The sequence below is a fragment of the Macrotis lagotis genome, chromosome 3, assembly GCF_037893015.1.
Source record: "Macrotis lagotis isolate mMagLag1 chromosome 3, bilby.v1.9.chrom.fasta, whole genome shotgun sequence".
NCBI classification, from domain to species: Eukaryota; Metazoa; Chordata; class Mammalia; order Peramelemorphia; family Peramelidae; genus Macrotis; species Macrotis lagotis.
The window spans coordinates 101,627,121-101,644,944 of NC_133660.1; positions in this window are offsets into that span (position 1 = coordinate 101,627,121).

A 17,824-nucleotide genomic window follows, 5' to 3' on the forward strand; every position below is an offset into this window, starting at 1 on the left:
CTATTAAGTGAAAGTATGCCCAAATTTTGAATCTTTGGAGAACATAGAAATCTTTGATTCAAATCTATGTAGCATCACCAGAAGAGTGGATTAAAAAGATGAAATATTGTGTTGAAGGAAGCTTTGATCATGTAAAATCCTCTGCAGTTTCTCAAATGCAATCCAATGTGATCTTTTATTCCTATTCAATTCAGATCCCAACTCATTATCCATGCACAGTCTTTGTCCAGTCAAATGTACTGATCTTTTAGGTAAATGTTCTGCCTATCTAAGATCATAACATTCTAAACAGTCTGCATTTTCATCCTTTTCGAATTCTGCTATTTGGATTTTAAACCAAATGTCCTTTGAGTGGTCATGGATCTCATCAGCAAGGACCTATAACATTCAGGGGAATGAATGCAATCAACACAATGGCAACTGCAAACATAAGCATCTGGAGTAATTTGCCACCTTTTACATTTAAAACCTGAGAAGGACATACTCAGTAAAAAAAGGTGAATAACTTTAGCTAGCATTTATCTTTCTGCTTTACACCTGATTTGATATTGATAATTATGGACCACTAAACAGTTTTCTCTACTGTTCAATCTATCAAAGAATCTTTTAATATATTTCTATATAGTAGATAGCTTTATTTAATAAAATGATGATTTATAATCAACAAATAACAAACAAAATTATCCTGTTGCTATACCTTTCATGCATTTGGTTAACTAAGATATGGTCTTCCAGAGAATATCATTTGTGAAACCCTGCTTTTCCCCTGTCATTTTTTAAACAACAGTGCCTGTGATAAGAATTTCATTCATTCTCAAAAAGATTTATAAAGATATACGTATACAGATAAAATGGTGAGTAGCTATTAATGTCTTCATGCTTGCTTTTTTGGGGGGGAGGGGGATGATACTATTTCGGATGTTTCAAATTATTCAATATCTTCCCTTCTTTCAGTTAGATTGAAAGCATTATATCCTTAGTGTATTCACATTTATGTCATTTCCAGGTTAGATTTCTTCAGTATGTTTTTGATTTGTTCCAATTGTTCTTCCTCTTTTTCACTTCCATATTATTTAATAATATTTCCACTTTTTCACATATCAATCAGAGCCTGTGGTAGTTCCACGCCTAATAAGGGTAAACACAGCATCTTATAGACAGGTTGATAGATGTTTCCTTTTTTTGTTTATTTCATTCCTCACAGTCTCATCTATACATGCACTTGGGATGATCTACTTACATTTCTGAGGATTTTTTTTCTCCTATTCCACCCGTTGCTCTCTCATGCAGTGATTTTTGTCATAGCTATCATCTTTCTCTGTATTTTACAAATGTAAACCTTATATTTTATATTTTACAAATATTATATGTTTACAATTACATATCTTCAAAACTATCATAGTCCTTGGCTGACAAATGTTTCCACTTGGCAAAGAAGTTCAAATATTTGTTGGCTAAAGTTTTGCTTTAAATTATTGCATTAAATTTCAGTAGGAAATAGTGATAATGAGAATCTATGTCTTTCACTCTATCCACTTCCAATTTTTTTTTGCATCAGTAGCTTGTTTGAAAAGGTCATACTGTAGCTGTTATAATTGCATGCAGTGTTTTTCCCCCTCATCTTTATCCCTTCTTCTAATTGGGTGTTTATTTTGACCTTTGCTCTAATGAATCGATGGTCTGACTGCACAGACAGCTGAATCATAAATGACTCCCACACTAATAACCAGTCATTTACTTTCTGTTAAGATATAGTCTATTTCTTTCTTTTTTGTGATATTGTTCAGTGCTCACTATTAAGTACCTTCCAATTCGTTTCTTAAAGAAAGGTAAATGACTTCTAAACAACATATACATCTTCAACCTCTTTCATTTCTTAATCTTGAACCATATTTTTTAACATATTTTTACCATCCTCCGCTGTGTTCAGTTTTATATTGAGTATATCTATATGGTGACTTGGTTTGGACAATCCAGCAAAGCCCTTTGTAGAATCTCTCTGCTTTTCATTCTATACAACAGGTGTTGATACAGATGCTGCAATTAACTTTATGGTTGTCTTTTTTGTGTTTGCTCATATTAAGCACAATAAGACAAAATGGTCAAGCATACTTTAAAATAATGTTTCTTATTGCCTTGAGGTGCAAAATGGAATCAGTTTTAATAACTCCTTTATGTGACTCTCCCAGAAGGACTTATTAGAGGTCCTTTTCCTCCTCCTCCATTTAACTGAATTTTTTCTAGTTTCATCTATCCTGAAAATGTTAATATTGATATTAATTAGTTCCTTTGGTAACATGTTAATTTATTGTTAATTGGGTAAGAATCACCTACAGTAGCAATAGCTTCCTCTAGTGACCTAGAGGAAGGCTGCCAATACATGCAATAGCTCCTCTAAGGAGGACTTAAACAAAATTCTAAAAATTGATAGCTACACAAGTAGTAGCAATCCATATACCTAATAAGACAGATTATTGAAAATTAAGTTAAATTAATGCTAATCAGATGGTTTTAAAATCATATGATTACTATAATATTGTATTCCCTTTTTTTCAATCTTACTATCCTAAGCAATTTAAAAGTGAACTGGGGTTGGATAAAATAAAAGAGCCATTGTAGTATTTTTCATTTTTTCATGAATTACCATAGACACATAATTCCTCATGTAATGTATAATTTATTGATGATAAACCTGAATCTAAATCTCAAAAAGCAGACAATACTGGGACCATTATCAGTGTAGTTGCCAACCTTGGTGGACAATAAGGGAAGAAGCCTCTTTAGGATTCAATAGGGTCTACTAATCATAATCAGAATTTTAGCAAAAATGAGAAAATATTTCATCTTAGATATATTATTTCTAATATCCTTCTTAGGGAACTCCTCTTGTGCTTCATGGACTGTGCTACTTATTCTATGGTTTTATGTTGTTACCATCATGATTCTCTTTGCCGATCTTGAATTGCTACTTTTGAGACCCATTATTTTTGAACAGTTGGCTTTGGACTCTGTTTTTATTGCTGTGCATGTTTTTCTTTGCTTAGTTTGTTTGTGATCTCTTATACATTAACTAATTTTTTTTAAAAAACCCTGCTTAATAACTTTTTTTCTTTTATGTTTGAGCTTTCGTTGCTCAGAAATTCAGAGTTCTCAATGCCTGCTTAGTGACCATAAAATTAACTCTTTTTTCTAATTGGAAGCATTTTGGGGGAAGAGATAATTGGGAAAAAGAGGAAAACCCAAGTCATGATCTTGCCCCCCCACCCCCAGGTCAAGTTTATACAAGAAAATTAGTTTTTCAAAATTCTCTTTCTTCAAAACCAGAAAATGTAAGTTGACTTTGAAGCAAGCTACTTACATGCAGTCCAAGGAATATACCAATGTTTACTGAGCAATTGCTTTGGGTTTGGTAGCTGCAGTCCCTTTTATTTTTTAAGATATGGCTTTTACCCATTATAATAGCCTAAAAAGTTAAAATCATTTTAAAAAGAAAACTATCATTTTAAAAGACTCAGAGACAGTTTGTTCTCTTCTCTACCCCAATTGCTTTTTTATTCAGCATCGATTTAGCAATCTTTTAGGCTATGTTTATGAGTTTTCCAGATTTTTTCAAAAACTCTTCTAAGACTCCCACTTGCCTACTTGATCTGAGCACCACCAAATCCTGAAGTCCAGTAGATAAATTGTCTCATGTCTAGTTGATAAATACTATATGAAGCAGGTTTCCAAAACTTGACCTTGTACACAAATTGTTCTTTTATAGGGCTCCTATTTCCCACAAATGATTTTTAATACCCTCTCCTTAAAATGGTTATTGTCACAATGCTCTTTGAGTTGCTTCCTAAGGTACAAGGATAACAAGTCTGGAAGTTTTTGGAAGTATGAAAAAAAATTCAAGTTAAAAAAGTCACTTCTTTCCTGGTATTTATAAATCAAGAGGCAAAATTTTTAGAAATCAGATAAAAATCATAGATGTTAATTAGGGTCAATTTACACTTCCAGTTTTATCTCACAGTATTTTCCTATCAAATATTTTATTTCAATAGAAATACCTATCTTTCCTTCATGTCTTGAGTCATGAAGTTTCCTGTGATTAGAATATTCTTCCCTTCCCTTGTAACCCATTTTTATTTATTGATAATCTTTCCATTTTTTTCAAAGTAAATAAATATTTCATTTTTTAAGCTTTTAACTAATTTGGAAATGGCATCTAGGTGGCACAGTGGCTTGTGTGGATAGAACACTGGCTTGGAATCAGGAAGACTCGTTTTCATGAGTTCAAATCTAGAATCAAATTTGTTAGCTGTGTGACCCTGGGCAAGTCACTTAAGCCCTGTTTGCCTCAGTTCTTCATCTGTTAAAAAAAAAAAAAACCTTGGAGAAGGAAATGGTAAACCATTCCAGTATCTCTGCCAAGAAAACTTCATATGGAGTGCTGGAGAGCAGGACCCCAGTGAAAAATGACTGAACAACTTCTGGCCAAGAAGGCAGAGAGAAGACAGGCACACTGCTAAAGGTCTCCTGATCTTGCCTCATATACAATATGAAACAAACCTCTAACAGAAATCCAATCTACAAAACCCAGAGAGAAAATCCAGGAGAAGAACATCTACTTCAGGATTTGTCTTCCAAGATCGTGGGTGAGTCTGGGCACAGAGGGTGGACTCTGCCAGGGGGCATGGGAACAGGTGAGACTAGAGCCTGGATCAGCCTCAGATTAGCATGATTATCAATGGGGCAGGAATCTGGGAGCCTGAGGGTCTGAGAACCATCCTGGCTTGATCAGCAGCAGGGCTAGCGCCTGGTGGGCCACAGGGATGGGCCAACAAGGGAGCAGAGGCATTGGTAGAGGCATTGACATTCTGGAGTTTGCCAGCAGGGCTGGAGGAAGAGTTCCAGTGCAGGAGATGTGCAGACATCAGGCCCTGGGCCCCTCTGGTTGGGAGGAACTCAACATCCATACCTTCATTTCAGCTGAAGCCTCTTCCCAGTACAAACACAATTACAGTCCAACTTCCACCCCTGGCTAAGGTCTAGAAACACCTCAGTTGTGAATAGGGAGGGTGATTATCTCACCCCAGGATAGACCCATCAAAGATCAAAGATGAAAGTATTCAACAACTTCAACCACTCCCTCCAGGGCCAGGAAGAGTGCCTCAATCAAGGTCACAGACACTCCAGAGAAAGCAACCAGTACCTCCTACTGGCTAGTTGGAGATATTGCAAGCAGTGAGCAAAACCTCTAGCACCCCTACTGGCCAATTGGAGATATTACACTTAGTGAGAAAAGCCTCAAGGGCTCCCAACACCAAACCTCTGTGAACTAGCCCCTCTCCAATACAAGGTTTTAGGATAATGAAGAAAGACCAGAGCAAAGGAGGGTCCCTAGAAAAATTCTTGGAAGGAAAAGACACTAACTCAGAGAGAATTAGAATCTCTGAGGAGAATATGAACTGATCTCCAGCACACAAAGGCTTCCTTGAAGAAATAAGGAAGGAGTTTAAAATTCAACTGGAAAATTTGGGAGAGAAAATTAACACCTTGCAGCAAGAAAAATATTCTCTTAAAACCTCAATTGGTCAAATGGAAAACTCTTTCAAAAATAGAATTGGGGGTGGCTAGGTGGTGTAGTGGATAAAGTACTGGCCTTGGAGTCAGGAGTACCTTGGTTCAAATCCAGTCTCAGACACTTAATAATTACATAGCTATGTGGCCTTGGGCAAGCCACTTGACCCCATTTGCCTTGCAAAAACCTAAAAATAAATAGAATTGACCAATTTGAAAAAGAGTGGCAAAAGGTAAATGAAGAAAATTCTTTTCTAAAAAAAATGGAATCTGTGGAAACTAATGACTTCATGAGACAACAAGAATTTGTTTTAAAAAAACTGGAAAAAGTAGAAGAAAATGCAAAATATCTCATCAGCAAAACCGCTGACCTTGAGAATAGATTGCAGAGAGGCAATGTAAGAATTATTGGTCTTCCTGAAAACATTGAAGAGAAAAAAAAAGCCTGGACTAAATATAACAGGATTAATGATGGAAAATTGCCCTGATATCATGTAATCAGAAGGCAAGATTGTTATTGAAAGAATGCATTGATCCCCTATGGAAAGAGATCCCAAAATGAAAACAGTAAAGAATGTTATGAGCAAATTACAAAACTATCAGATAAAAGAGAAAAATATGCAAGCAGCCAGAAAGAGAAAAGTGAAATACAAAGGAACCATAGTAAGGATTATGTAGGAACTGTCTGCATCAACATTAAGGGATTGAAGGTCCTGGAATGAGATATCCCAAAGAGCAAGGGAACTTGGAATGCATCCAAGAATCCACTATCAGTCAAAACTGAGCCTTCTCTTCCAGGGGGAAAAGATGGTCATTTAACAAAATGGGAAACTTCTAACAATTCCTGATGAAAAGACCAGAGCTAAATAGAAAATTTGGACATCAAACAGGAGGTTCAAGATACACATGAAAAGGTTAAAAGTGGGGGAGAGTAAAGAAATAAAAACTGCTATCCAATAAGATGAAACTGGCTATAGGATACCATGGGGAAAAGATTCTCATAACTCTCAAGAATTGTAACTCTATATTGGAGAGAAGATACTTAGCCAGAAGTGATGGACACTCATGACTTATCTATGAGACTGCTATCCAATAGGAAGAAACTGGCTATAATCCTATTTGGGAGAAAGACTCTAATAACTCTCAAGAATTGTGACTCTATTAGAGAGCATATACTTAGCCAGAAGTGGTGGCTACTCATGATTTTCTGTGACTCAGAATGATTTAAAAACATTACCACTTTAAAAAAGGGGACAGGAAGGAGATGGGAGGATGGAGGGGATTGAATGGGGTAAATCTCATTACATAAAGAGGTACAAAATCCTGCTGTAATAGAAGGGAAGAAGGGAGGAGATGAGAAACACCTGAATCTTCCTCTCATCAGATTTGGCTTAAAATTAACTTACACACACATTCAGTTAACTTAAAAAACATTTTACCTTCCAAGTATTAAAAGGGGAAAAGGGGAGGGGGACAGAGACAGGGAGGAGGAGGAAAAAGGGGAATTAACAGAAGAAAGGGAAGGAAAAAGGGAAAATGGGAACAAGGAAAGAAAGGGGATGGGGTACATATAGGAAGGCAAACACATTGAAGGGGGTGGTGTTCAGAAACAAAATACTAGAGATAGGGATATTGTGAAAAGGGGGGGGGAATACAATCAGAGGGAAGATGGCATGGAGGGCAATAAAGAGTTAGAAATTATAACTTTGAACGTAATGAGATGAACTCTCCTTTAAAATGTAAGTGAATAGCAGAGTAGATTAAAAACCAGAATCCTATAATATGCTGCTTAAAAGAAACTCATTTGAAGCAGAGAGATACATATAGAGTAAAGGTAAAAGGTTGCAGCAAAATTTTGCTTCAGCTGTACTGAAAAAAGCAGAGGTAACAATCCTTATCTCAGACAAAGTAGCTGCAAAAATAGAAAACATTAGAAGAGATAAGGAAGGAAACTATATCCTCCTAAAAGGTATCATAGATAATAAAGTGATGTCAGTACTGAATATATATACACACACACACACACACACACACACACACACACACACACACACACACACACACACACCCAATGGGATAGCATTCAAATTCTTAGAGGAGAAGCTGAAAGAACTGCAGGAAGACATAGATAGCAAAACTCTACTAGTGGGAGACCTCTACTTCCCACTCTCAGATTTAGATAAATCTAATCATAAAATAAACAAGAAAGAAGTTTAAGGAGGTAAATATATTGTTAGAAAAACTAGATATGATAGACTTATGGAGGAAATTGAATGGGGATGGAAAGGAATATACTTTTTTTCTGCAGTACATGGCACTTACACAAAAATTGACCATATACTAGGGCATAAAAATCTAATGATCAATTGCAGAAAGCAAGAAATAGTGTATACATCTTTCTCAGATCATAATGCAATAAAAATCATATGTAATATTGGGTCAGGGAGATATAGACCCAAAACTAATTGGAAAGCAAATAACCTCATTTTAAAGAATAAGTGGATCAAACAACAAATTATAGGAAGAATAAATTATTTCATGCTAGATAACAACAATAATTAAACAAGATACCAAAACCTATGGGATTTACTCAAAGCGGCTGTCAGGGAATATATTATATCTTTAAATGCTTACATGAATAAATTAGAGAAAGAGGAAATAAATGAACTAAATATGTAACTAAAAAAATTAGAGAAAGAACAAATTAAAATGCCCAAATAAATACCAAATTAGAAATTCTAAAAATTAAAGGAGATATTAAAAAAATCCAAAGCAAAAAAACTATTGAATTAATAATTAGAATCAAGAATTGGTTTTATGAAAAAACAATAAAATTGATAAACTTCTGGTCAATTTGATTTTAAAAAAAAGAAGAAAAACCAAATAGCTAGTATAATAAATGAAAAAAGGTGAACTCACCACAAATGAGGAGGAAATTAAAGTAATAATTTGAAATTATTTTGCCCAATTCTATGCCAATAAATTTGACAATCTAAGTGAAATGATCAAATATTTACAAAAATATAAGCTGCTTGGGGTAAATGAAGAGGAAATTAAATACCTAATAACTAAACAACCCCATCTCAGAAAAAGAAATTCAAAAAGCCTTTATTGAGCTACCTAAGAAAGAATCTCCAAGGCTTGATGGATTCACAAGTGAATTCTATCAAACATTTAAGGAACAATTGTTTCCAATTCTATATAAACTCTTTGGAAAAATAGGTGAGGATGAAACTCTGCTTAACTCTTTCTATGACACAATATGGTGCTGATACATAAACCAGGAAGAGTTAAAACAGAGAAAGAAAATTATACACCAATCTCTCTGATGAATATAGATGCAAAAATCTTAAATAAAAACTTAGCAAAATGATTACAAATTATCACTAGGATAGTACATTATGATCAAGTAGGATTTATCCCAGGAATGCAGGGTTGGTTTAATATTAGGAAAACTATTAATATAAATAATTATATCAATAACAAACCTATCAGAAATCATATGATTTTAACAATAGATGCTGAAAAAAGCTTTTGACAAAAATACAGCACCCATCCCTACTAAAAACACTAGATAGTGTAGGAATAAATGAACTGTTCCTTAGAATAATAAGCAGTATCTATCTGAAACCATCAACAAGCATTATATTCAATGGGGATAGACGATAGATTAGAAGCATTCCCAATAAGGTCAGGGATGAAACAAGGATGCCCATTATTACCACTACTATTCAATATTGTACTAGAAATGTTAGCTTGAGCAATAAGAGAAGAAAAAGAAATCAAAGGAATTAGAATTGGGAAGGAAGAGACAAAACTCTTATTCTTTGCAGATGACATGATGGTATACCTAGAGAATCCCAAGAAATCATCTAAAAAACTACAGGAAACAGCAACTTTAGCAAAGTCACAGGATATAAAATAAACCCTCATAAATCCTTAACATTTATATATATACATAAGACTACCAATATATAGCAGGAAGAGCTAGAAAGAGAAATCTCATTCAAAGTAACCTGGAAGTCTATTTGCCAAGGCAGAGTCAAAAACTTTTTTGAAAACAATTATAAAACACTTTTCACACAAATAAAATCAGAGTTAAATTACTGGACAAACATTAACTGCTCATAGATAGGTAGAGCTAATATAATAAAAATGACAATTCTACCAAAACTAAACTACCTTTTCAGTGCCCTGTCAATCAAAATTCCAAAAACTTACTTTAATGTGTTATAAAAAGTTGTAAGTAAATTTATATGGAGAATTAAAAAGTCAAGAATTTCCAGGGATTCAATGAAAAAAAGTGCAAAAAGAAGGTGGCTTAGCCTTACTAGGTCTAAAATTATATTATAAAGCATCAGGCATCAAAACTGTATGATATTGCCTAAGAAATAGAGTGGTGGACCAGTGCAATAGAATAGGTGCAATAGCAGGATATGATTATAGTAATATGCTGTTTGATAAACCCAAAGAGTCCAGCTATTGGGATAAAAACTCTCTCTTCGATAAAATCTGCTAGGAAAATTGGAAGTTATTATGGAAGAAACTTAGATTATACCAACACCTCACACCCTATACCAAGATAAGATCCAAATGGATACAGGATTTAGACATAAAAGAACAAAAAAAGACACAAAAAAGCAAACTAGGAGATCAAGGTGTAGTTTACCTGTCAAATCTATGGAAAGGGAAGCAGTTTATGACCAAGGAAGATATAGAGAACATCACTAAAAACAAACTAGATGATTTTGATTACATTAAATTAAAAAGCTTTTGCACAGACAAAACCACTGTAACCAACATCAAAAGAAACATAGTAGAATTGGAAACAATCTTTACAATTAGCATTTCTGAGAAAGGACTCATTTCTAAAATATACAGAAAATTGAGTCAAGTTAAAAAAAAACAAAGGGCAAAGGGGCGGCTAGGTGGCGCAGTGGATAAAGCACTGGCCCTGGAGTCAGGAGTACCTGGGTTCAAATCTGGTCTCAGACACTTAATAATTACCTGGCTATGTGGCTTTGGGCAAGCCACTTAACCCCATTTGCCTTGCAAAAACCTAAAAATAACCCCAAAAAACAAACCAAAAAACCGAGCCATTCTCCAATTGAGAAGTGGTCAAAAGATATGCAAAGGCAATTTACAGATGAGGAAATCAAATCAATCCATAGATATAAGAAAAACTGCTCTAAATCATTATTGATTTGAGAAATGCAAATTAAAGCATCTCTGAGGTATTACCTCACATCTCCCAGACTAGTCAACATGACCAGAAAGGACAATGATCAATGTTGGAAGGGATTTGGGAAAATTGGGACACTAATACATTTTTGGTGGAGCTGTGAACTCATCCAAACTTTCTGGAGATCAATTTGGAATTATGCCCCAAAAATGTGCATGCCTTTTGATTCAGCAATACCACTACTGGGTCTAGACCCTAAAGAGATGATGAAAAAGGATTAAAAACATCACTTGTACAAAAATATTCATAGCAGCCCTGTTTGAGTGGCAAAGAATTGGAAATTAAGTAAATGTCCTTCAATTGGGGAATGGCTTAACAAACTGTGGTATATGTCTGTCATGGAACACTATTGTTCTTTTAGAAACCAGAAGGTATGGGAATTCAGGAAACCCTGAAGGGATTTGCATGAACTGATGCTGAGCGAGATGAGCAGAACTAGAAAAACACTGTACACCCTAACAGCAACATGGGGGTGATGATCAGCCTTGAGGGACTTGCTCATTCCATCAGTGCAACAATCAGGCACAATTTGGGGCTATCTGCAATGGAGAATGCCATCTGTATCCAGAGAAAGAATTGTGGAGTTTGAACAAAGACCAAGGACTATTACCTTTAATTTAGAAAAGAACTGCTATCTTATTATGTAATCTTGCTGCCTCTCATACTTTATTTTTCTTCCTTAAGGATATGATTTCTCTCTCATCACATTCATTTTGGATCAATGTATACCATGGAAACAATGTAAAGACTGGCAAATTGCCCTCTGTGGGGGGTGGGGGGGAGGGAAGCAAGATTAGGGAAAAAATTGCAAAACTCAAAATAAATAAAATCTTTAAAATAAAAACAGAAAAATGACTGAACAATAACAACAAGAAAGGCAGTTGCATATCACTCAAGTCTATACTTCTAATTTTCAGTGCAGTTATTTATATACATGTCTTATTTTACCTATTTAGCCCTTAAACTCCTTGCAAGAAGCCATTGTCATTTATCTCATTATCTCTAGGTAATGCCTAGAGGAATACATTAGACATATCAGGAATATAATGAATATTTTTAATGGAAAAATTGAACAAATAGTTGTTGTGCTAGGTGCTGATAGAATAAAAAGAGACACATGAAAATCTTTGTCCTTGTGGAAAAAAGTATCCTTTGAAAAGAGGTTGCACTCAATATGCATTTACTAAGTTTATATATACCATGTATAGAACACTACATTAAGCCTTGGGAATGTAAAGATAAAAATTAAAATCTTGGTCTTCAAATAGTTTACATTCTTTTGTGGGGTAATAACACAAAGTATTGAGCAAAAAATATACATAAAGTTTTTGTCTTATTTTTCCCTTCATTTTTTTCAATGGGTTGCAGCTTAGGATGGGAAGGGAGCACTAGCAATAAGGGGGAATGGATGCTCCAGGCTTGTAGTATTCACTTGACCCCTGTCTCAAAAGATCCCAGGGATTCTAAAAAGTGGAGGTGAATGATTTCCAGACACAGAGGACCGTCTATAGAAAGGCAAGGTGAGGAAGATGGAATTTCATGACTAAGGAATGGTAGGTAAGCCAGTTTAAGTAGAATATAGTATGTGAAACAGAATAATACCCTATAAACTTCAAAAGGGGAGATGGATACAGGCTGCAAAAGACTTTAAATGTCAAATATCATGAACCTTGGGAGCTTCTTGAGGAAAAGAGGCATTCTTAGTCTGTTTCTTAGGAATCAATTCTACAGCTTTTTGGAGGAGGAATTGTAGACTGAAGTGACCACTTAAAGACATTTAGGGAGTAAGAATAGTTAATGTCAAGACTCAAATAGAGTCTTCACTGATAGGGACTCATTAATTTATTTCCATTATCTTAAGGATGGATGGCCTAAATTTGAATTTTGCTTAATTATATATATATATATATATATATATATATATATATATATATATATATATATACATATATATTTGTAATATCCATTCTTAAATTTTTGGTAGGAATATTTAGTCAGTTGATTCATTCTTCATTCAGACCTGGGACCAGCCCCTAAATAAGCTTGTAAATCAAGTCATATATTTTTAGCACATTGGCAGTACCTGTTTCAATTTCTCCCCATTCCACCAGACCTAAGTTTTGAAGTCATTCCTTCTCTGTGAGGCAATATGGTGACCAAATATTCAATTAAACAAAATTCAATTACTTCTTTTTATGAATGAGGAAACTGTAAGGATATTTAAGCTAAGGGGTTATGTATGACTTGTCCAGAGTCATACATAGATATAGTCAAGTATTAAAATTAAAATTAGAATTTAGTAATTTCACTCTCAATAATGGTTATTTCCACTGTTCTCCTTTCAATGGTACTTCCATCCCTTTCCCACAAAAGACAAAATTCCTTAAGAGAAAAACCTATTTAAGGCGAACAATTCCTCTTTTACTTTACCTTCACATTAATTTCCCATCCTGGGGCTTGTTTCTACCACACTCATTTATTATTGCTTGTTTGCCCTTCACTCTTTTTTTTTAGGTTTTTGCAAGGCAAACGGGGTTAAGTGGCTTGCCAAAGGCCACAGAGCTATGTAATTATTAAGTGTCTGAGACCGGATTTGAACCCAGCTACTACTGAGTCCAGGGCCAGTGCTTTATCCACTACATCACCTAGCTGCCCCTGCCCTTCACTCTTGAAGAAGACCATGACATTAGGTGATACCATGACAAATACATGAATTGTGATTTGAGTGAGGGGGTACTATGCTGATTCACCAGCTTTGCTTTTTCCTTGGGTCTAGTGTCAGACATGAATCAGGATGATTGAAGATGACCCTAGATTGGAGGCCATCAGGGTTAAGTGGTTTATCCAAGGTCACACAGTTAGTAAGTGGCAAGTATCTGAGGCTGGATTTGAACTCCTGGAATCTCCTGATTCCAAGGTCAGTACTCTATCCGCTGTACCACTTAGCTATCCTTTTACCATTGAAGCTGAACTATTTTATATCTCATCTTTTCATGCCTGACTTTCTGTATTTCCATTGTATCAGTGAGTTAGATGAACCAATGTAATAAGTTAATCTGTGATAAAGGAAGAGTTCTAGATGCATTGTCCTAGGTTTTAAAAACAAAATATGTATTTAAACAGGGTCTTCTGCAGATAATGTACCTGGCTGTGTTCTAACAGTGGGAATTTGAGATCCCTGGTAGATTAAAGTAGCTTCACAGAGACCAACAAAACATTCCAAGCAGTTAATTCCTATTAGATCTTTATAAAAGTTCTTCACTTCTTCATTTCCTTTGATGAAAAAGGCCCTGGGGCTCTGGGCTAAGTATAAGGAAACTTGACTAATTTTCTAATCTCTGCCTCTAACAACTACACGATCTTGGGCAAATCGGACAACATAACACAGTGTTCCACTCTTGAATCAAAGGACCTGAATCTAAAGGTTACATCTGACAATTACCTTACAATCTTGGAGAAATCATTTAAACTACTTGGATCTCAGTTTCCTCATCTGCAAAATGAGAGAAATGGACTACATAACCTCTGAAGTTTCTTGCAATTCTAGAGCTCTGTTCTTATCTCTACAGAACTTACTTTCCTCATTTGTAAAAGGAAAGCATGATCTCTAAAAATTCTTTGTACTTCATGATTCCTGGGTGGAAAATATTTTCATCTATGTTAATATGCTAATAATGCAACATTTCCTCAAAAATACAACCCTCAGAAGGAGTCAAGGAAAAAAAGACTTCTGCCTGGGTGGATCATTACTTAAATGTATTTTTGTGATGGGTGAGACAAGGGTGGTTTTGAAAAGGGCTTTTGCAGCTGACTCCAGGTATTCTCCAATGTACATGTGTCCCCAAAATATGCTTTTTACTTTAGTTTAAGGGTATATACTGTGGTATCACTCTTCTGTGACTACAATTCATGAACTCCATAAGTTTGTTTTACATTAAAAAAAAACATAAAAGATAAAAGGTAGAATTAGATCTTAGCAAATGATTCACTCAAATTACAGAGCAAGAATAATAGTTATCAAACATTCTTTCTACAAAGCTATGCATAATTTCCCACAAATATATTGAGTTCATGGGAAAAATAGGCTGAAACTTAGAGTACAATATATTTATAATATATAAGGCATTTCACAACTATTGATACTAGGGTCATGATTTCCATTCTTTTTTAGGGACCTTACAAAGTTCCCCATAGAGGAACTCCTAAATATGTTCATTTCCCAAATCAGCATCTCATCAAATTAGGTAATAAAAAACCATTGCAAAAAAGGAAAAAGATCACTGAATAACTCTGAGATTTGTGTTTCCTCTTTAAAAAAAAAAAAAACAACCCTGGAGTTTTCTTACTGAATTGGGAAATGAATGTTTAGTAAAAAGATTCAGGTAAATTCAATGCTCTCGGGACATGTTATTTGACTCAGAAGGTCATCTCTTATGCTAAAGAACTTTACTGAAGAGAAGACTCTGAAAGGGATTTACCCTCTTCTAGGGTCCAATAATCCAGAAGAGCAAACGAATTCACTCACATTTGAAATGAGATTCAACATCTACAAAGTTGTCTCTTTTAACCTGTAAACTTACTCAAGTATGAATGGGACAAGTCCATAAAGTCATAACACAATGCACATAATCTTCTCTTAGAGACAGTTGTAATATTGCAATATCCCTACTGAAGGAAACTAGAATTTTGCATTAGCCAAAGAAGCACGAGCTTATTTAAAGAGATTTTTAATTACAAAATGGGCATCAGATTGAAAATAGATACATTGTGCCATTAAAAGACATAATTACCTAAGTCTGACAATTAGTCCAGATGTCAGATGTACCACACTAATGACATTACATGCAAAATGTTTTCAAATTGAAAGACTGCCTCAACTATTTCAGTGTATATAAGCAGTGTGACAGCAAATGTAGTAGGATGTCCAATTGTTTAATATTTAAAAGTTACTTGAAACCGAGAAGTGTTTGCAGGTTACCAAGTCCAAGACTGTTTTTATCAGCTTTAACTGCATATCACTTACTCAGAAAAGTGCTGCTTAGATGGGTATTTTCACTTGATTGCTTGAAGTTTGGAAATGAGAAGCTGCCATTTATGGAGAAGACTTTTGTTTTACAAGGCTGTCAAAGGGTTATGAAACAGATAATAGAATAAACTTTGAAATGGTCTTATAACTTCAGACATTTGGTGTGTTCCTCATTCTCTGGAACCTGGTATTCACTTCTAGGACTGAACAAATCCAGAACTGCCTTAGACAGTTTACTTATTATCTCTTAAGCTGTAGAGGTCAATGCAGGAATATCATGAAACTGTATCATTTCTGTCTCATGTTTTTTTTCTGTTTCTATAATTTACTATTTTCCCTTCCTATAAGAGGTCCCAGTGTTCTTATGTAATATTAAGGCACATTAATTGACATTATTAATCCAGGGGCTCAATGCTATATTGTATCAGGGAAACTCAAGGTTATAATCTTTTTGAAACGTTTCTATACTCTGGGAGATGTTCTCCAATCTGTGTTGGCTCTTTAATGATCTCCATTTCCAAAGCCATTTGGGACATTTTGTTCACCCCCTTTGGGGCAGGAGAAGGCACAGTGCATAGAAAGCTACTCCTGTGAAGTGAGTGCTGTCTTAGCCACTCCTAGGGGGATCAACCCCTAGCATGTGCATTGGAGAATATCTGGAGTCAGCTACTAAAGCCCTCTTCAAAACCACCCTTGTCTCACTCATCACAAAAATACATTTAAGTAATGATCCACCCAGACAGAAGTCTTTTTTCCTTGATTCCTTGTGGGGGTTGCTTCCTTTCCCAGCTAGTAACTATCTATCCCCTTTGCTATTCACTCTCAACTTTCTCTTTTTGTTTAACATTTATTACTTTCTTAAGAAACTATTATCTCCTTAGAAAACACTATCTCCTCTAAAACTTATCTAGCTGCATCTCCATATGTGTAGTGGTTTTGAGGTTTTTGTAGGAACCTGTGAACTTTGTACTAACTTGTAAACTTTTAAGCTACCTGTGAATTAAAGTTTTAAGCCTTTCTTACCTCCCTGAGTTGGAGATTGATGAGTTCTACACAAAAAATGGACTCATGTAGATCATTCTTTAAACCCCCTTGTCCCTTGCCCCCTTTCCTCCCATTTTCAATATAAGTTTAAGAGGGTAAAATTCAAGTGAATTGAGATCCAGTGAAGTATACATTGAAAGTGAGTCACAATTCATCCTCATAAATCTGAGGGTGTCTCCCCTTGAAGACATATGATAATCAAAGTTTAAGGTCAGATCTTTTCTTCCCATAACTATAGCTTGAGAATGCAAGTTAAATTCTCATCCTATACTAAATAGCCTTTGAAAAGGAACATACTGAGGTAGCATCTTTTATAGACTATTCCTCAAGATAACTCAGTTTTGCAGATGCATTCCAAGAGTGTAGCTATCTACCTTGGGAGTAATGTGTGGGACTTCTTTTCTAAAATAGAAGGATCACAATATCTCTCAATGTCCTTTTTATCAGCCAGTACACAATTAACTCTTAGCAAAAATATTTTCTAAGATGACATAAGTACAAGAGCTAAAAATTCTGTCCACCTCTCCTCTCCTCTCCAAGTCTAGGTGGTCCTATATCCCACAAAATATACAGTATCCATGGGGAAAACTAACTCAAATATACAATTTGTATATGAAGTAAAGACAAATTTCAACTTCTGTAATTTAAAGACCTGGAAATCATGTCCTAAAGCTCTGAGTCTTCAATGTTTCCAACTTCCCAGGAATGAGCTATTTTAAGTTCTAAGGGACTTAGGTAGTTTACTTCCTTAGTCAATGATGCTACTCTCTTAACACCATTAGTAAAAAAGAGGGCATAGGTTCCCCCTTCAAAAAAGAATTTGGGAATAGATTTTACTTTACAATTAATTATTACACACTGATATTTCTATGATCATAGAAGCTGAGGTGGAAGGGGGAAAATTAACACCCTTACTCAAATTACTCTAAAGGAATACTAAATTTCTT